Genomic DNA, 22112 nt, shown 5'->3' with positions numbered 1-22112 from the left:
ATCATTATTTTCCTTGCCACCCAGCTGAGTAACCATAGAGTATTCCTGGTCTTTCCTTTCTCCCTCAAGGACTGTCCACTTACCAGCCCCAATACTGTATGCTACTCAGTGTTGGGATGACATGTTGCAATGTGGGTCTCTCACAAGGCTGTTCAGGGTGATACCATTCAGCTTCTCAGTGAGACTGTAGCTTTTCTTGTGTCTGATTCTTCTTTGGGTGACATCTCTTTCTTGAATTCAGTGGTTTGAGTGACTCTTGTGCCCTCAACACAACTGAATGTGATCAGACACGAGGCTTTGTCAAAACTGTGAAAAAACATTTTGTCTCACCCGTGCAAAGAGGAAATTAATTACATGGTGCTTTAGTTATTACTGGAGATCAAGACTCTGGGTTTTTTCTTTTTCCACAGCCTTTGTGAAATGGATTTGAAAAGTTGAGGTGTGCTGAAGTCAATGATGGAACTGAATATTTTTTCAAAGAATACACGAGTCTGAGAGTCTGGCTGAGATCTGGGCTTTTTAAGGGCACTGGGCTCAGGTGTAACGCTGTAATGGAATAAATCCATTGGCGTCAGGGGTCATGCTCTTTAAACATTACTCCACATCAAATCACAGAAGTAGAGAGGGCTAAATCTAATAATAAAAAGACCTGCTAAACCAAATTAATGGCGAAAGAAAAGTTTGAACTCTGTGAACTTAAAAAAAAGTTTGTTAGAATTTGGTTTTGACACTGAAAATTGGTAGTGAGGAATTTGCTTATCACTGTGTCTTCCCACATTTGTCCTAAGATATTTCTAATGACTTTCTAATTACTTGTAAGTCCTCTGAACTTCTTTGAAACCACTTGAAGAGGCACATTCTAGGGGATTGTACCAGAGTTATAGCTAAGCTTCCTGGTGAAAAAGGTTTCACCACTTCTGCTTTAGTCTTCACGTTAGGAATTTTGTGACACCTCAGCATCTCTCTTTGAGCTGCTAAGTATTAACCCTCTTAGCTACCAAAAGACTCCTTTCATCCTCAGAAACCTTGCAAGTAGATGCAATTCAAATGCCTAAAGAAGTCTACAAGTTGTGTCTGTGCTTTCATTCTTAACAATTCTATACAAAAAAAGAGCTACAGGGACCAAAAATGGTATGGCATCTGGACTGGCTTTCAGGTTGGTCAGACTACACAGTCTGAAAAAACTAGGATTTTCCTGGGTCACTGTTCAGGCCATATTTGCCAAAATGTTCACCAAATTTTTGACCTCTTCACTGAACCTGGGTGGTTTCTTGCAACTCTGAAATGAGTGTTGTGGAATTTGGTGGGTTCTTTTATAGCTTAACCCAAACACAGATCAAACTTGGCAGTTGCAGCTGAGTTCTGCTTTGACATTCGTTGGGTGTGAAACCACACAAACTGTAACGGATGGAGAAGGTTTACGTGACCCCTGCCAGCTAAGCCAGATGATTTCCATGCAGGTCTATAAAGGATCCCATAATCCACATGTTTTTATTTGTTTTATTAGTGGAGTAGCACCCAGAGACAATGTGGTCAGTATTTAGGAAAAGGATAGGGTTTAGGAAGTGGTGAGAGGACTACTACACTACTGAGGGGAAAAAAAAAGTGAAAAAGGACAAAGCTAAAAAACCTCCACAAGTTTAAAGGTACAAAATACTTGTAAGCATAAATATTCACATATGTAACATAACACATCTTTGTCTGACACACAGAAACAAAAAAACAGGCATTTTATTCCACTGAACAGACTAAAGAATGGATAAAGATTTAAAAAAAGTACTGAAGTGCTTTAACTCAAAAGAAGATCATCTAGCTTTTTCCCAGAATCACATAGGGAGATAAACAATCAAGGCAAAATTTTCAGGTCATAGGGAGGGAAGGGCGAGTAAGCTATGATAGTGTGATACTAATTGTTCTTTATGTGTACAGGAAAGAGCTAATGTTAGTCTTTAACCACTGGGCCAAGGCTCTACCAGTAGCACTGAGAAGACAGGTTTATGGTTATTCTAATTCATATCCTGATGCAACACTTCCCTCTCAAAAGTCAAAGCAAATCCCCAAGCTTACCCTACATGAGATTTCTCCAACAGCTGTGCATCTGTTGCCAATGCCACGTTTTGGGTGTCACTATGCTCCAGCTATGCGTGTCTTCTAGCCACAAGCAAGCAACAGCCAGAAGGAATGACACAAGATCAAATGTCCACCCTTGTGACTTCTAGGGATCCTAGTGTGCCAGGGAAATCCCCAGTAAGTTGTCTAAGCTGGATCAGAGCTGAGATATTTTTGCAAAGAGATACCTCAGTGATTGAGGGCTGTACCACCTTTGTAATACACAGGAGTTTGTATCAAAACCAATTGAAATAGTTCAGAGGGCAGAATAACAACTTCAGAAATTATGTTAGGCATGGGCCATTCATGTTGGTGTGAAAGATTTATAGTAGCTAGAAATAAAAAGTGACGGAGAGATCCAAATTAGTAGCATGAACAAAGGATGCGTCACGGGATGAATTAGCCCAGCATTGTATATAGCTTTTTTTTTTTTTTCGTGTATTTATAGCTGAGAACTTTTCTGTACTCATGCCTTTCCCAGAGAAAAGTCACTACTACACTCACCTTACCTATCCTGTTACTGCACATGTATTTATCACCTTCCTACACTTATCTCTAGTTTTCATTTCAGCTTCTTGTGTAATGTCATCCTCTCCACTTGTTTCTCTTTGTAAGCCTCTTTAACAAAGAATATCTTGAAAGATTACCTCTTTAACACATTAATTAAAAAAAAATAATTGGTTAATGATACATCAATTGTTATTATTGGTAACCATTGCTGAAAGATAATTGCCCTACTAACTTTTTGAAGGCATGGACTCTGATCTGGAAGAGTAAGGCCTCTGATCCTGTCACACTCTTGATGTAAAAGAGCTCCAGCACTAGGGACTGGTCTCTATTACCCTAAATGATGGTTGGAGCAACCTACCATGTAGTTAACTCTAAAAGTTACAGATTTTTAGTAACAGTTAAAGGCAAATAACTCCAAGTAAAAAGTAAGCAATACAGCCTCTGAATTATGGATCCAGAATCAATAATAGAAGTGAAACCTACTACTGTTCTTTGAAAGTGGATTATTCTGGCCAATTATTTGTGTATTGAATATTTCTGCTGAAATTCTCTAGATTGAAGTACTTATAAATATACTGCTCTTATCAGTGTTAGCAAAACTGAGGTGTTTTTAAAAAATATAGCTGTAAAGATATCAAAAGTAATCTGTAGATATCTCCTTGATCAGACTCATGATGTGGAAAACTATAATGATTTATTCATACTTGTTTGCCTGTATCATTGATACAATGATTTGGTAAATCATTGAAATGGACACCTGACAGGGAAGAATCAAGAAATAGGCCAAAAACAAGGGAGTTCTCAAGTTTTAAAAAACAATCTCTGGCCTTTTGCATTGATCTGTAGTTTTCTGACATGTTAAGACGATGCGTCTGAGGTGAGGTTGAAGCCCTGTCTGCCATGGAAGGTTTAAGAGAAGAATAATAGGTTAAGAAGCTTCCTGTTGCCACACGTGTGCTCAACTTTTATCCACTCTCCAGGCAGGGAGGAGGAGGCATGAGAGAAAGTTACAGTTTTAAAGACTAAAAAAATCTGTGCATGGATTTTATTAAATCACAGGTGAAGAAGACTTTACAAGTTATTTTGAGAAACATAAGCAGAAAATAAAATTGAATGACACACACATGAATTTGTATACATGCACACATAAACTGCTAAGAAGAAAGCGTAATTTCAAACAGAAGACTGAGAAAGGGAAGGAAACATCTTCTAAAAGAAAGATACTACTAAAAAATCCCAAGGTAATTCTTTCTATATTTATACTGGAAATAGGTAACTAAGTCCACATTGGATGTCAGTGTTTTAGCTGCATGCCCGACAGTACATGGGAATTAGGCATGTAAGTGATATGTAAGTGATGGTGTCATGGAGAAATGGTTGGCATCTTATCTTACATGCTGAGGGGGTGTCAGTCAATAAATTTTTCTTGGTTCAGGCCATATATAGGCTTAATTAAATTTAGATTTAGACTCACATATGAATCCAGTAATTTTTATTCTGGGCAACGATGGTGGTTTAACCGAGATGCCAAATGTTCATAAAAACTTCCTACCAAAAATGGGAGGAGTACAGAGGCTCATTGTTCTCCAAAAATGGAAATTTACATCCAAGAAGATACATTAATCTAGCACAGTAGTGTCTAGTATGGTATGAGTTGGCCAACTTGGAAAGCCTGACTTTCAGTATGAGCAGAAAACTTGCAGTACATGAAGACAGGCAGCATTCTTAGGAATGCTTTACAACCATACTTGTGCTTTAATGCTATCAGCAGATCAATAAAGGGAATCATAAATGAATCCAGACAGTTTGCTTAAAGTAAGTACATTTCTACCTCACTTTTTGCCTTTCTTTCCTTTGTTACTTTATGTTCTCATTTTCCAAATTTTTAATAGATTTATGTCGTTAGTTATATATTTATTAATGCTTAGTAAAATTCATATATCAGGTTGACTGTATGTTTATTATTCCAACATCTGTGTGTTTATTATGGGAAAATCTATCTTTACGGACTTGCGTTATATCCAATAAAAACAATATGGGGGGAAGAAAGGAATCATGCAGATGGAAACAATTTTGAGGGGGAAAATGAGTTGGAATTAGATTATTTTAAATATGATACAGAGCAGGGTACACACTTCACTGGAGGAAAGGCAGTAATTATCTTTGTCATAGTAGTAGGTGCTATGATTGTTTTAGGCATTTGTCAGTTATTATGAACCTCAATTGCACAGTGGCTTTTGGACCTAATGTGGAAAAAATCCTGGTTTTTGTTATTGTCATATAGCATGATCCCAAACAACAATATCCTTTGAGTGCTAAAGCTACTGTTTAGAAAGAAACTTGTTTTCAGTAATTTGAACTGGATGTCTGGGTTGGTGCTGGGACAGTAAAAAAAATTTCAGTGTGAGAGGTGGCTTCTCAGGAGATGGCATCAGCTTTCAACTAGTGCAGCAGGCTGCCTGGGACATCAGGAAGGTGCGCAGGATGCATCCAATCAGCTGAAATCTGTACGAGGACTAAGTGCAACTTCCAAAAGGCGATGTAGGACCAATATAAACTGAGCCTTTACTATTCACATGGCTACTTTTGAGTGACTGTCAATGTCCATTTCACAAAATGTCACATGGAGCTGTTACATTTGCAAGTGTGGTTTAGTTAAACTAGTGGATCCTATAAATATCATGGCAAATTTAATGAGCTGTGGCTTATTCAAGGACAGTTTTTAATAGAAACAGAGTGGTTTCTGACAAGAGCTTTCTCATTATTAGGCTGAATTAAAAAAAATACACTAATAGTGGAACACCACTCATACCAGCTGGGTAACTGGCAGGCAGGTGGAGGCAGCTGGTAAAGAGGGAAAAAAATCCCCCAAAGCTGAGAATGTCCTCAGTGTGCTCATTTTGCAGGGAAGATTTATCACACTGCACATGCTCATTACAAAGCCTTCTCTTAAAAGTTCTCAAACAGTGCATTTCACAATTGACATGTTGTTTCTGGAAGGAGAAACAAAAATATCCTTAACCTTAAGGATATACAGTATATTTGTCCTAGCTTATTAGATATATATTATTGCAGAAGGATTCTAGTTATGTCAGTGATTATCCCACGAGTTGTCTCACAAAGTTAGAAAGTCTATGCAGGAATGAAGCTGAGCTATTCCACCTAAAGACCCATACACTTTACAAGCTACCTTATGGGGAGAATTCTTTTCAGTGCAATTCATCTTGATGGAAAGCTAAGCAGTGTAGAAAAAGCTGTGATAATCTAGTAGTTACAAGGCAAAGTGAGAGCGCTATTTTAGTCTGCATTATCATCTTAGGAGGAAATTAAGGAGCTGATTCAAAGAGTTCATACTTTCTGACTGTAAAAGCGTGCATAAGCTTTTAACTATGAGAAGTAGCAAGGCAAGACAGTAACCCAAACCAGAATAAGAAAATAAATCTCCCAGTAGGTGGTAGCTGAGGTTGGGAAGGATTGGTAAAAAAGTTATGAAACAACTACTGTGCTAAGAATTTATATTATTTTAACTGAGGAGCCAGTCTATTGTGAATAATAGGTTCAGACTCTTTACACTTGGAAGTCTTTAGGAAAATGGAAATATCTTTCTATTCCAGGGAAGTACTGTTATATTAAAGAAACATCTTACTTTAAGAGGATGGTGGATTCCCAGTTTAGTGAATCAATTTGAAAATTTGCAGGTGATAGTTTCTCTGTGCAGAGCCTCATGATGATCTGTGTGTTGAAAACACATTGTTAATCATAGATGAAAATGTGAATGGACAATAACATTTGTAAATTAGTTAACAGTAATAAATTTTGTTTTATTTTAATAGAAGAAAAAGCCATTTTGCTACATTAATTCTATAATCTCTATTTCTTTGTCTCCCTATAAATGTGTAGAGAACATAATTTGTAGTATATACTAATTTCCTACCATGAATAGGCAATGTTTTTCTCTACTCACTAATTTCCTACCATGAATAGGCAATGTTTTTCTCTACTCACTAGTCTTTTTATAAGGTAGTATTATCTATTTCTGATGTAACTAAGTTGTGATTTCTTTTTCTTCAAAGGTCATGAGTTTGAAGAAAAGTGAAAGTTCTCTTAAATTAAATACAATTGTTGCCATTTAATATTTACCTCTTTGACAGCAGGCTTCTTTTAAAAAGTAGACATTCTTATTCTATGCATAGCATTAATATGTTAATACAATTACTTTATAACCTCTGTGTGGCTTACAACTGGATGAGAAATGGTAGATGTTCACTTTAATGAAATCTGGAATTTCCATCCTGAGGGAAGTGCTAACTTTTAAAACTTCTGCTTCATTTCACTTTTACATATAAAAATGAAGATTTTCCTGGAATGAATGTTTTTCTGTAGACATTTTCAAACTAAAATCCTCTGATATACCTGATTCTGAACAACTCCATTTGGGTTTGTTAGTGCACTTAATTTAAAATTAGTTAAGTTAATTGACGTAAATTAGTTCAAGGAACTGTTACTGGGGAGAATAGAGTCTCTGTATCATGAGCTCTGCTCTTATGTGCTTCCATCTGTATTCTAAGCTATATGGTTCCATGACACACTGCACAGCTTGCTGAGACATCACATAGAATGACACATTGTCTTCCTGTGACCTTAAACCTCAGATCTCTCAGAAAACAACAGACTGGCATGGAGATACAGTTTAATACTTTGTTTCATTAGTTCAAAACTAAATGGATGCACTTGCTATTAAATAGAATACCTTGATTTAAGTGTCGGTATGAAAAAGAAATATCTTTTTGGAGAGGGATGGATACTTATGGGTTTTGGTATTCTCTGATCATGCTAATAAATATGCAATTAGCTGTAGTGGAAAGGGTTCCTGTTATGTATACAAGCAGGGTCTGTAGTGACTTGTAACTCTGATCATCTCCTGCTTGGCATTGGCCAGAACAGAAGTCCTCCTTTTAACTTTGTCTTTAGCTGCTCAAGGTACTTTTCTGATCTGCCTTGGGGTAAGTGAGTTGGGGATCCTGTGGAAAAGATAGTATGAAAATTCTAGCCTATCATTTAATTGAATACTGTACCAAAATTTGGACACAACGGGACTAACCTTGTGTAGCAACATTAAGTTTGGCATTTCCTTACTTCCAAGTACCTCACTTGGAATGTTAATGTTTATTTAATGTCATTTTTTTTTCATATCACTTTGTAATAAAATTGCTGGCTACAAATGATCCATAGCATGCTGACTCAATTAGTTACTCCCAGTATCCCATTCCTATTCATCAATGACTTACAATGTAATGCATGCTTAAAACAGAGAGGTGAATGACATTCAAAGTTCAATACCATAGTGCTGGGCTTAATCCAAAGTGACAGGGCCCAAACTCTGGTCTTAGTGCTGTCAGTAGAGGTTTTACCACTGCATTCACTACGACTGGAATTTTACAGACACTGGAAAGGCTCGTGGGTTTTGAGCATGAACAGAAGTTCAAGGTGGAACTGAATTTCATAGCAGGGACTCAGATAAAACCTAATTAGTGAAATGGAAATTGCTATGTAATATCTGATTTTTTAAGTACAGAGTGATTTTGCAAACAGGCAGATGCTGCCAAATATTGCCACTGTAAGGAGGGTCCTTTACATAAGATGATGGGTAACACAGGATGGCAGCTAACCTGCCGCTGTGCAATCCTGTAACAACTTGAGATTCTAATGACTTTGAGATTCCTTGAGCTTTACGACTGTGGTCAACTATGTTGTCAAAATCTCTTCCCTAGAATTACAGATGATAGGTTTGGTCATCTAGTTCAACCTCTACATCAAGCAGGACAGGCTAAACATAACGTTAGACTTCAGAGTTACATGTGTAGCAGCATCCCTCCCTTTCCTCCTCTGTTTTTGGGATATGTCCTGTTTGGTAAACCATGTGTTCCTAAATTGAAAAAGCTTGCAATGCACAGAGAGGCATTTACAGACATGACAAAAAACCACAGCACTTGTTGATCTATAGGTGTTGTTTTGCAAACAAATATTTTCATATTCAGACTTAGATTACCAATCCTTGTAGTTTGCTGTCTTGACTCCTGTCATGAACAATTTATTTTTCTAATGTTTGGTGCATTCCAAAATATTTAATCTGACAAGTACCTTATTTTCTAATTGACAAAATTTCCTTCTTCAGTGTCATGCATGACTTCGGATTAAATTGCCCATGACTGTAGTTTATTTCCTACTGATGTTTGTCCATAACTGTGAAGTATAATATTATTATAACTGATATATAGTCAAATTAAACTGAATTAAATAAAGCAAGCAAGAAAGAGGATTATATCTTCTAGCATTTGCAGGCTTGAAAATATTAATCTAGCATGGTACTGCTAAGGTAGCTGTTCTTTCAGGCTTCAAATTGGCCAACAACTTTAGTGGTTCTCTGTTTACCCAATATGTTTGTAACTTTAAACTCTTCATTTTAAATCCTATCGAAGAGTGTTTAAAAGTGTTTCATGTTCAATGCATGTCCAAGTGGTTTGCAGAATACATAAGTCATAGTGAAAGCCAACGTGTGAGACTGAGCTGATGTAAAAACTGGCACACCTGTCCAGTTTTGATCAGATTCAGCCTTCGGAGACATTTTTTAGCCACAGGTGTAATCTGTCACTATCTATAATGCTTTCTCCAACAGAGAGGATCAATCTTCAGTTTCTGGGATTGTGAAAATAAGATGATTCCTAAACTTAACCAGTTTCAGTGTAAAAAGTGGGCTTGGGTTGCTAAGGAGACTTTTAGTGTGCTGTCCCTAGAGAAAGCTCACTCGTGCACTGGGAGAAGACATTTCTATTTCTAGACAGGAGCTCAGCAGACATAGACTGAATTGCTGGAAAGCTCTATACAAGTTGATGAAATGAAAAAAGTTACTAATAGATCATGGTTTATTTTTACCTGTCAACTTATTTCCTCATGACAACATGGAAAATTATTTTCTGTCTGATTCAGCTTCCACTCATCCTGTTCAGAAGAGGTCTCCACGGAAAGTCTCATCTGACATCGTCAGTGCAACCTTAAAGTTTCTGAGGGGAATGGGTCAAGAAGTAGCAGTGATTTCTCTCTATGTTGCTGAATTAAAGACCTTCAGAGAATAAAGACAGAACAACAGGGAGCCCCTTCCTCACTTCTTTCCTTTGGCTTAGTTCCGTAACATATAGCTCTAGGCATTTAGACAAGATGTCCAAGATAGGAATCTAGTCAGCCTGTATTCCTTGTATGGTCAAAGAAGAGAGAGAAGCACTTCCAGAGGGTTATTTGGATCTTAATTTGACTGCATGACTGTCCCTGTTGACTATCCTTGAAGCTTACACTCCCTAATTAGGTATCAAGCTTGCTAGTACCTAATTTTTGTTTGTCTGTGAAATTTTTCTACCTTTCCGTGTATGTTTCTCAAGGGAGTATGTGGTTCTCTCATAAAATCATACCTGCTTGTCTCATGTAGCAGACATGGAAACCTGATCTTTATTTAAAATCTTTGCTATTCTTGGTACTAATTCACCAGTAGTACCTGCAGAAGTTGTCTTAGCTGATGACTTTCAGACAGATACTGGCACAGAAAAGAGAAAAAAAAGAAAAGCTGTAACCACAGGCGTAACTCCACCACTGCTATTTAGAAATTTAAGAACAAGTGGGAGTCCAAAATTACCACCAGATGGTGCACCTATTTAGCAAGTGACAGAGACATGTTCCACAAGAAAGAGTAGCCACAGCCTCCAGCAAACCATCAAGTGGCTTCCTCTGCTGTTTATTCTCAGCTGTGATATAAATTAAATGTGTTTGAAGCATGGACCTGCCAGTCGTACTATTCTGTTACATTTAATGTAGAGTATGTTTTCAATCTCTGTCATGGAAACCTTTCAACTTGGAGATGAGGAAAAATGCGTAGCAGATCTTACAAATGCATGTAAAGAGAGAAGGAAAGAAAAGGAGATGGGTCAGGAACATGAAATATTGATAAAGGCAATGAGCAGGCTCCAAAATCAGAAGTGGTCAGCACAGAGCATCTGAATATTGCTGTTTGATTAAGTTGGGCTGGTTCTGGCTATTAATGATAGGTAGCTGGGAGAAGGTTCAGGTCACTGCATTTCTGAGGGATAATCTTGATGTCTAAGTCAGTATTTTGGAAAACTGCCAGCGCCAATATCCCAGGCAAAACCAGATGGAGTATTTTATTAACTGCATAGCGAATGTGGTGAACTTTTCTAAACAGCAAAGTGATTTTTCATCTCTATCCACTTCTCATTTCTAAGCACTTGTAGTACCTCATACTCAGAGAATAAAACAATAAGGATATATTTTCTGTCATATTTCTCACAATGTCAGAGAAGACAAAATTTTGTCAAAGGAAATTCTAGAGTAGTATCTAGGTTCCTGGTAATCCTCTTCCATGAACAATACAAATTTGATGCAGAAGATACTGTTGAGTCTGTCATTCCTTCAAAGAAACATGCCTTTTCCTGCTTTTTGTTGCTTCAGTATGTTTTAAAGGATGACATACATAATTTAATATATTACTAGAAAATTATTAACTAGAAAGGTTGTTTTTGACCAGTAAAGAAATATCTAAACTCAAAATTTCCTTTAAGCAAAAAGTGAACATATATACTTTAACTCAAGTTAAAGAATGGATAAAATAACTTTTTCATACTCTGTGTCCAAGCTGAGAGGAACGCGTCACCTCAAGAAGCTCAATACAATTCCCTTCCTATCATTTTTCACATACCCTGTGGCTCCTAGTTCAATGTCAGAACTATCATTTTATGGTTAAAGCATGGACCAGGAGATAATGGAGTTGAACTCTATTCCCAGATGTGCCATATACTTTTCTTGTGATCTTGGGTAAGTCACTTCATACCTCGTTGTCTGGAGACTAAAGATGACTAATTTCAGTGGAGAACTGAAAGGCTTAGTTAATGTGGACTGACCTCCACTCAAACATTTGTGAAGTACACTCAAACAAAAATAATTGCTGTTAAAGTCTTATCCAAACAGGAAACAAAGGACAGAAATGTCATGGATGGACTTGGTCTTCTAGAAAGCGAGTCCAGGCCTGAAAAATGACCATACCAAAAAATCTCAAGATTACTAGGTTAGTTTGCATAAGAAGGCAGCTTGGAAACTTTAGGCCATTGTCCACAGAGAGTCTAACCTAAAATTTCAGAAAGAGAAAATAAATGTTCGGAATAAAGCCTATAGTGTCAGTAACTGCTATCTACTTACTCTGTGCTTGCCATATATGTGCTCTGATTCTTCCAGTAAATCTTTCTGTTTGAGACCTTCTTTTTCTAGGTAAGGGTGCACAGTGACTTCCTAACACCAGCGATAGGGCTTGAACACTTTTCCCCCCTTCCCATTCTTTTTTCTTCTCTATGTCTCCCATTTTTTTTCACTTCAGCAGGTCATTAATACTGAAAGCAAGTTCCTTCATTCTTGTTTGCTTTTTCCTTGTCCATTGATCAATTGTGTTGCTTTATCAGAGACACTGTAGTATTAACTACAGTATAAACAGAGGCTTTTAGGAAGAGAGGTGGCTGGAATTTCCCTGTCCTCTTACACAATCAAAGTTTCTGCAACATCACTTTCTTGTTTATTTTCAGGGATTAGCAACAATATTCCACATACTACTGACATAATGAGCTGTAGACTTCATTCAAAGAAGGCAAGAAACTGATTTTTAAACATCCTGGCCTACAGTGCTACTAGACATGGGTATGGAAAATTTGAAAGGTGGTAGATTAGCCTTAAAAATGAGTGTCAGTAAGATTGCTGATGGGTTTTTGCACATTATGAAGTATTTCCATGAATACCATGTCCTGCTCAAAGTTAAATGCATAGTGTCTGCAAGGAACATCTCACATAGCAACATGTGTGTGCTGTCAGTTTGTATTAGCCAGAAGAACATGACATCATGTGATAGACAAAAACACTACTTTGTACCATATATCCTTAATCCAAGACTTTTCACGTGAAACATTTGTTTTGTTTTGGTTTTAAGACATTTGCCTTTCTAACTGGTCTGTTTTAATTAGAGCTCAACCACAAACGATAGATTTGAACTTTCCCAGAGTTCAGTGGTGTTCAGATCTGGCTTTTGGTTTGGCCCATCACAAAGACAAGGGTCAGCTTCAAAGTTCAGATCTGGAAATGGGCTGCTACAAAGTGGGGTCCTGTAAAGATTATTTAATGAGACCCATATCTCATTTTAATGGTAGATTTGCAGTAGAGACACTTGCCAGCATTTTTAAAAAGTACTATTACACAAGTGACATATTGAAGACTGGTGTTAATACCAAACTATCTATTTAAATACTCTTTCATTTATACTGCAGAAAGGAGTTTGTCCCTCCTTTCCTGGTCACAAAATCTGGTTCCTGGTTTGAAGCTGGAGTATCTAAAAAACCTACAGATCTTTGTTTAAAACTCATCCTTCAGTTCTATCGTATCACACTTAAAAACAATGGAAGCTCTTTGTGGGCTAGAAATTTGATGATTTTATCCTAATAATATTCTTTTTTTTTTTTTTTCACCTGAAAGAACAGCTAACTCACAGGGCTGGCATCTGCCCATTTGCCAAACTCTTGTAGGTGTGGATCAGCATTTTAGGGTAAGCTTACTCAATACCTAGCTAAACACAAGCTTAACACAAGACAAATAATAAACAGTAACCACTAGTCTGCTCGATAAGATAACTTGATTAGTAGGGTTAGCCAGACAGATTCAAATTAAACACTGATTCAATATCTCTTATGAGTCCTGAGAAGGTTTATGTAATTCTTCCTTGTTTATGTGAATTGACTTTGCTCTTTTGATGCTTCCAGACTCATTTTGCAAACCAGAGAGGTTTGGACCAGAATCTAAGCTTTGTGTATTTATCCAAAACCCTCTGAGCTCTTTACTCTTTTAAATCTCTTTCATATGTGTGATTTGTGCCGTGTCTTGTTCACTGGGGTTACAAACTTGACTACCGGGCAAAGACTCTTTAAACACCAAGAAGCATAGAGATCATTACTTGAAGCTAGCTCTCCTCCCAGAAAGACTGTCAGGTAAGTAAAATGTGTCAGAAATGTGAATGCAGCCACAGAACGAGTGTAAGAGCATTTTGAACAAACTTAAGCAAACTAAAAAGCAACTTTCAACCCAGCCTTTTCACCAGAATCCTATCTGATTTCCACAAAATCTGAGCTCTGACAGGAGATGCCAGTGACTAATGGGGTTACTACCCAGCTATTTGCCCTACACCTGGAAGATGTGATGTCTGCAGTGGAATTATCAGAGCAGAGAGCAGGCTCATACTGATGATCTCCAAATCCAATCTGCCTGCTGCAGCCACCAAGGAAGGACTGGTTTGGTTTTGACTCTGAGCTAATGCAAGGTAATGCCAATTAGCCACCATCCTTCTGGTACCACTGAAGATATTAAGGCAGTAGTAATGTTCTAAACAGCCACATCAAGACTCATTGTGTCTCACCTGTGTAAACCCTAACTTTTCAAAAATGCAGCAGAGAAACACTTAAAGCCTCCACACTTAAAGAATGAGTGCTGAGTCACCAATGACAGTGCTCACGTTATAGATTTGCTTATGAAATTGAAAATATTGAGTTGGTCCTCTAAAGTGTCCTGACAGACATTAGAAGCCATGGCAGGAATTTCTGTGAGCAACATATTTGTAGGAAAATCTGCATAAACAATATGCAGAATTATCCTTCAGGAGACAATCCAACAGCAATTCCTAGCAAATGCAACAATAACCTCTCTGCTACGTTCCTGTGCAGAAAAAGGTAACATTCTGGTACATTGTTTGATAAATTTATTTTTCCTTTTTTGTCAAGCATAGAAAATAGTCTTTTATCTAGGACTATACAGTTTTGAGGAACACCTTGAACAGCAGAGTCATTAGACAAGATTAAAGCATAACAATTATTGTGCCTGAAAAGTGCAATCCCAGGCACATAGGAGATGCTTCTCCAGCAGTCTGAAATGCTTTTCATGTCCCCCAGCCCAGTTGTCATTGCTTCTGAGCTTGGGTAGTACTTCCTCCAGATTAATTTCTATTACCACAAATGGGTATGTAGATCAGGGTATTTCTAGGTGTCATTATTTCATAGTCTTTGTTATTGCAGTGAAAGATACAGCATGATGGATTGTTGTGCCATTTTATGATATCCCTATAGATTTAGATTGGAAGTCTAACAAATAATTTAATTAAATATTTATTTATTTACTTGGTCTAGAACAAGTCATTGTCTAGTGTATAGAATTCAGTTTAATAAAAGATACTACTGTTTTTCGTAAATTTTATTTTAAGAATGTCATGACTGTGTAGAATTTTATTTTAAATAAAATCATCCTAACTCTGTACTTGATAGAATTAATTTAAGTAATACAAAGAAAAAAACCTAGAAAGATGCACTGGAAGAAGTTATACTATGTCATATATTATCTATCACAATCAGTGAAACCAATAAGTAATCTTCTGAGATTTTAGTATAATGAAATATTTTTTCCCCAGTCAGAATATAAAACAGGGTAATGGACTGACAGGGGAATATTTTAAGGATAGGATCTCCTTTTCTAAAACCACCATATACCCTCAGAAATTACACTTGGATGACTACTGCCAGCATAGTTGGAAAGGCTTGCTGTGCGGGGAAATATGGCTTAACTCTCTGATGGGATAAGTTTAGACTCTTACCCTTTCTTTGCATTTTCTGCTCCCATTTTGGGCTTTCTCTATGCAACTTGATAACTTCTTGAATTCTTGTTTATTTTGGTGTCTCACTCTCTCAGTGTTTGGTCAGGCTGGATTCTGATTCTGGCCACATGGAAAATACTAGGTGGAAGGACATCTAAACGACAGTCTTTAAAAGCCAACATCCTTTTGCAGATTTAGCTCCATGTGCCTATAGACCTAATTAATTTTGTATCCTGTAAACATTGACATCTATTCTGAAAACAGGACCTCATACCTGCTAAATATCTTGGGCTTGCTTACTATTGCTTTTGCTTTGTATGCATTTCCAGAAGGGGGTTTCTAAATTAATACATATACATCTGTCTCAAACAATTGTGTTGGCTAACATAAGAAGTGAGTACAAGAAAAACAGTCTATGCTGACAAATAGAAGATGCCAGCTTTTAAGATCTTACTTAATGCTGGACATGTACAAGTGGTACATGGTAACGTGAAAACATTTAACACCTCTCTGGAACAAAGGCAAATACAACCTCAGCAAATCTTCTGGCAAGGTACTTCCATTAGGTTTGGGTGTTTTTTTTGGGTTTTTTTCAAATTAAAAGAGAAGAAAGGTTATGAATCTAATGCTATGTAGTCATGGCACTTGAGGAGGTGTGAGTATAGAATGTTAGTACTGGACTCTTTGTGTGGTTCTCTGGAAAGCACGGTGATTCTGTGTCCAAATCCCTTTAAGGCTCTGGCAGTAGGTGAGCAGTTCAATTCTGTGTTAGAACAGCACAACAGTGTCTGAAACAGCAGAGCAGACAAGTCCCAATTGCAGGAGTTGCTGCTGTTTTCTTGGAGATCTCCTGTCCCACCATGCAGCTGCATAGACATCCTCCCTAGAAACAGGGTCATGCTTGTGTTCCAGTGGTTGCTTGAGCAGTTTATAGCTGAATTCTTCTGTGGTCTCCCCACAAAGAGAATGCAGCAACAGGACAAACTATTCTTTTACAGGTCCTTCTCCTTTAACCTCCTTGTGTCTCTGTAAAACAGAGGTAATAGCATGCCTCTTCTGCTGCTCTCTCCATCTGAAAGACACAGATTATTACGACAAGGGCTACCTCTTACATAAACAAATTTATGTCTAACACTAATTTCAGTTGGATATATGTGTATCTGCAATTCAATATTTATGGCAAAGAGGTACTGGCCCACTAACAGATTGCACACAAAATGTTGAGGTGGCACTTATGATTTAACTAAATGACCTCAAGAAATTCTGAAGCAAAAGCTGAAATGTCATCTGCAATGTACACAGACATTCACACACACAGACACCCACCCACAGACACTCTGGCATGCCCAGGTATAGGAGCTTAGTGCTTACAACAACTCGTAATTCAGTGAACCCTTTAAAAGGTGTCATTATTTAACATGTTCCTACAGCAAAACACAGGTGTGCACAGTAATTTACAAAAAAATACAGACAAGACCACTGCCCTCAGGGATTTGTTATCTAGGTTAGAAGTGACATAAGATAATACAGGAGAAGATGACTTCATGCAAATGGCATTGCAGTTTTATTTTTAAAGAGATCTTCAATACAGTATATTTCTGTCAGACCACTGAAATTATTGAAAGGATTTAATTGAAATACTGAGCCATCAGAATGTCCACTGAGAAGGTCTGATTCTGCAAGATGATGAAATCGTAACATTCGTGAGCATGGTAGCAGGGATGACAGAGTATTTGTGAAATTGGATCCATAGTAAAGTAAAATATACTCACAGAATGATTTATATTGGAAGGAACCCCTATTGAAAACCAAGGACCATGTCCATTCTTAACTGAGTCACTCAGTAAAGGTTCAAGCTTATAAAATCCATGCACATTAGAACCTCAGTGACTCAAACGATTTGGTAGCAATTTACCTTATTGTTGTATCCTATCAAATTGAGCATGAAGTTGACTTGCAAACAAATTTACTTTAAAAATATGTTAGTACTGCCTTCTATTTCCCTGACAGATTCAGACTGGAGATTTCTTTTCTGCTCGGTTTTGATTGGTTTTTTTTTTTTTTTGGTCTGTTTATTTGTAGTGGGTTTTGCTGTTGTTGTTGTTTTGGTTTGGTTTTTTGTTTGTTTTTGTGGGTGATGTGGCAAGCATATGTTCTGTTTCTCAAATCAGAGTGGACATTTCCCTTGCTGAGCACCATATAGGTATCTCAGAAACTTTTATCAGGCCATGTTGTAGTAAAAGAGCATTATTGAGAGCAAACCTTAAAAAACCAGAAAAATATATGCCCACATAACTATAGATTCCCTTTCCTTTCTCTTAAATGTTGCTTATATTTCTCCCTGTAAAATGTGTTTGAAAAAAGGAGATGATAATGCATTGGCAAATCCTACACATGGGAACTGATGGTTGAACTATTAGGATAGAATAAAACAGAGTAGAATATGTAACAACATATGGTTCCCTGTAGTTCCATTTAATTTAAGGATGTTAGCAGGCTTTAGGACCCAGTTTCTCTGAGATGCCCTCAGGAGCCTATGCTTTCTGACAAGGAGTGCAAAGAATTTTTTTAAATTCCAGTGTGCTGCAAGTCGTCTCCAGCTGAGCTTTCCCATATTATGATATATCAAACCAGTAGTCATCAGTGAAAAGAAAAGGCACCAAACATTCAGCAAGGACTAATTAAGTCCCACAATGGGGTGTCAATGGGTCCAGAAAAGAACACAGGCAGGAGACAATCTCTCTGCTCCAGCTATTGCTTCCCACATACTACTTTGACAGTATTAGCAGTAGCATTGTGAAAACACAGCCGGCTGTGACACTGCACAGGCTTTTCTCAATGGCACAGTGTAACTGGGAGCTGCCCCCTCATGCTTTGTGCACTGTGTATTCCTCAAGCCATGCTCTTGTGCATTGCTTAAATGAGTGCTTAGCAGTATTTTCTGGTTAAACCTTGACAAAAACAATCAGTAGTGCTTTTGGATCAAAACTAATTTTCCCCATTTTCTGTAAAAATAAGACACAGACTGTTTGTTAGGGCTGAGTTAGCAAGAAATATTTGCTACAAGAAATATAGTTTAACAGAGGAGAGCCCCAAAATTCCATATTTCTCTGGGCACTGCAAAACATCCTTTGAAAAATCATGGCTAACTTACTAACCTCACAGCAGCTGTCCCAGAAAACTTTACCAACAGACGTGTTGCCAAAAGACAGTAAAAAACACAACAGAACTATGCTATGATTCTATGCTCACTTCATAAGAGAAATGCTGACTGTTGTTTATGGTTGCCAGGAATAAACTGAATATGTTTAAGGAGTAAATTAAGTAAAAACCCTTGTAAAGTATTGGAAGCCTTATTGTAGAAATCACTGTGGAAAGTACCACCAAGTCTTTAGGAAATAACCATGAAATTGTAAAAATGCTTGAAAAAAATGTGAAAAGGAGAGGCATGGCAAATAGTTCTTTTTAGTAGATATACTTCCAAAAGTATATCAACAGTGACAGTAAGGAGCTGCAAAAAGGCAAGTGTGAAATAAATCTGGCTCGTGTACAGCTCATTCTAAAGAAAATTTGACAAACCCTCATGAGAAACAGAAAACAATTCAGTTCACCGAGTGATTCTAGACTGAAGGTTGAAATTCTGGCATCTCCAGCCTTAAATCTTAGTGGGAATCTAGAGATGAAAAATGCTGAATAAGAGAAGAATCTGTAAATAAAGCATTATATAACATCACTGTGTATTTGCAGCTTTGATATCTCCAATGTTTTCTATCCCAACCACTTGTAATTGGAAATAGATATCATGAGAGCAGTCCAGAGAGAAGCTCTGAAATCATGTGCAACTCCTGTTCAGGCTCTAGTCAAACTAAACAGACCTATCTGGATGAAATAAAATTAAACTAGACTGTTTTAATTAGAATGCATCAGAAAATAAAGGTTTTAGAGAGGAAATGAGAACCAGATAAATGTTGTAAAGAGAGCATCAAAAGACTCCATCAGATCTGACCAGAAAGTCCTGCCAGAGTAACAGATATTCAATCTGCATCAGATTCATCATTCAAGAACACATCTGAGCACAACTACAGAGGAAACTGCAGGGAGATCTCAATAATATTTATAAGTATATAAATGGTGAATGTCAGGAGGCTGGGGCATCCCTTTTTTCTATGGTATCTAGCAACAGGACAAGGGGTAGTGGCATGAAGCTGGAGCAGTTCCATTCAAATATAAGGAAAGACTATTTTACTGTGAGGGTGAGGAAGCCCTGGCACAGTCTCCTTCCTTGGAGGTCTTCTAGACCTGCCTGGATGTGTTCCCGTGAGACCTGATCTAGGTGGACCTGCTTTGGCAGGTTGGATGAGATGCACTCTAAAGGTCCCTTTCAACCCCTACCATTCTATGATTCTATGAACTACTAAAAAGAGGAACCTCATGACCATAGATGGCTATATGTGGGTTTTTTTAACAACAGGCTACATATTAATCATTCAGTCAGTGCTTTATCAATGAGCATAAGATCAAGAAAAAACTTGGTCTACTACTCAGTGGAGTGGACCTCTAAGAAGAGTGTAAACCAAGGATAATATCAGGAAGGCCAAGGACTTCTTGCATTAGCCTTCACTTAAAAAGTCAATGGTGAGCAGATGTTTATAGAACTAATAACATTGACAAAGGAATAGCATCTCAGTGTTAGACAGAAGGAACTATTTGTCCATGTTGAATGCTTCCCAGTTAGCTGCCCCTCATCTCAGAACATTTAATGAAGTCATTTTAGAGCTGTTAGTCCTGAGAACCATTAGTGCTGAAAACTTGCTGAGAACTCTAATTAAGAAGAATTGAAAAGACAAATGTTTTGCCTTTGTCTAAATAAAAAAAAAAGGAAAAGGAATTGTGGGGCCAATCAGTGTAACTTCAGTAAATGAAAAAATATGGGAATAAAATCCCATTTGTAAGCTTGCAACTGAGAACAAGGAGATGAGTAACAGTCAACAAGGATCTGTCAAGAACTACTCATATTAAGCCAATCTAATTTCCTTCTTTTGCCACCCAGCGCCTCAGAGACAGAGAAGACATAGTTTATACCATATATCTTGGATTTTAATGAAGCTTTTGACACTGCTTTATATAAGATTCTCATAAGAAAACTAAGGAAACACCAAATGGGTATGTACCATCTGGTACTTGGAAGGTAGTTATCAAAATGGAAAGATGTGCTAAATAGATTTCCATGTGATCTGTGCTGGATCCAGTACTGGTCAGTATTATACTCTTGATTTGGCCAAGGGAATAAGCTGTGCACATTGAGTTTACAAACGTCAGGATGGGAAGGATTGCAAGGTAGTTGGAGGAAGTTAGGTTCAAAATTGAAAATAGTCATGGAGAAATGGTTGGGAAAAGAAAAAGAAAGACAAGAAAAGACAAGACAAGAAAAGACAAGACAAGACAAGACAAGAAAAGACAAGACAAGAAAAGACAAGACAAGAAAAGACAAGACAAGACAAGACAAGAAAAGACAAGACAAGAAAAGACAAGAAAAGACAAGACAAGACAAGGAAAGGAAAGGAAAGGAAAGGAAAGGAAAGGAAAGAAAAGAAAAGAAAAGAAAAGAAAAGAAAAGAAAAGAAAAGAAAAGAAAAGAAAAGAAAAGAAAAGAAAAGAAAAGAAAAGAAAAGAAAAGAAAAGAAAAGAAAAGAAAAGAAAAGAAAAGAAAAGAAAAGAAAAGAAAAGAAAAGAAAAGAAAAGAAAAGAAAAGAAAAGAAAAGGACAAATCAGAAAGACAAATACAAAGATCTGTATGTGGGAATAATAATCTGCAAGATGGGAAACATCTGGTGTGATAGCAGCTGCACAGAAAATGACTGCAAACTGTGTACAAGTCAAAAGTGTCCTGCTGATGTGAAAACACCATGCTGGCATGAGTAAACAGGAGTGTAGTATGTGAGATACTTCTGCTCTCACTCCAAGCAGGCAAAATCTCATCTTGAGAACCCTATTGCATCTCCAGTAGTATTGCAATGCAAGGCACAGAGAGAGCAGAACACTTGTAAGTGCTCTGCAAGGACAGAATAGAATACATCTAGGAAGAGTACATATTTAAAGGCTACTGCTAGAAGGAAGCATCTGTAGAGAAAGAAGCAGTGAGTTTGTGTTCAGAAAGACAGTTTCAGTTGCAGGTTAATATTATTAAATTATGTACAATTGGGGTCCTGAGGCACTGGACTGCAGAACCTCCACTGATGAAGATCTTTAAGAACAGAATAAAAGAAAGGCTGTGGAGACCTATGTTATTATTATTAAAGGACACCAGTGTTATTAGCCTATGTTAGTTTTGAGGATCAGACCAGAGACCCTCCTGAAGTTACTGCCACCTTTGCTTTTCTGTGGCATTTTTTCTACTTTTACAAATTGATTTCAGTGGTCTATTGTTCTGATACATAGTACCGGGTATAGTAAAGTAAAGGGATAGAGAAACTAAACCAATCTCTACTTTTCGATTAGAAGCCCCAAATTAATTACACTGAAAGTGAAAATAAAGGATCTGCTTCAGATAGTGAGAAAATTCTCACTGACTTGTTTTGCCCCCAAATTGAACTCAAAGAGAAGAGTCTGTATTATTTTCCTTGACAATTGCTAATGAATGTGTTGAATGGATAAAATTACAAATGAACTAAACTTGTTTGTAAAAGTCTTCCTCCAACTCTGCTTAGGGTGTTGTTTGAGATTTACTTTACTACTCTATATGTATCTATTATCTTTTGCTCAT

General features: G+C 37.3%; 1 protein-coding gene across 2 annotated transcripts in view; it reads left to right on the top strand.

Annotated features, from left to right (window-relative positions):
* Window positions 1-22112, top strand: part of WNT7B (Wnt family member 7B) — a 91182-nt gene that overhangs the window by 52786 nt on the left and 16284 nt on the right. The gene's annotated exons all lie outside the window — the stretch shown is intronic.

The sequence above is a fragment of the Colius striatus genome, chromosome 1 (genome assembly GCF_028858725.1).
Source record: "Colius striatus isolate bColStr4 chromosome 1, bColStr4.1.hap1, whole genome shotgun sequence".
NCBI lineage: Eukaryota > Metazoa > Chordata > Aves > Coliiformes > Coliidae > Colius > Colius striatus.
The sequence above is the reverse complement of the archived record's forward strand: the minus strand, read 5'-3'. Positions and strand labels throughout refer to the sequence as shown.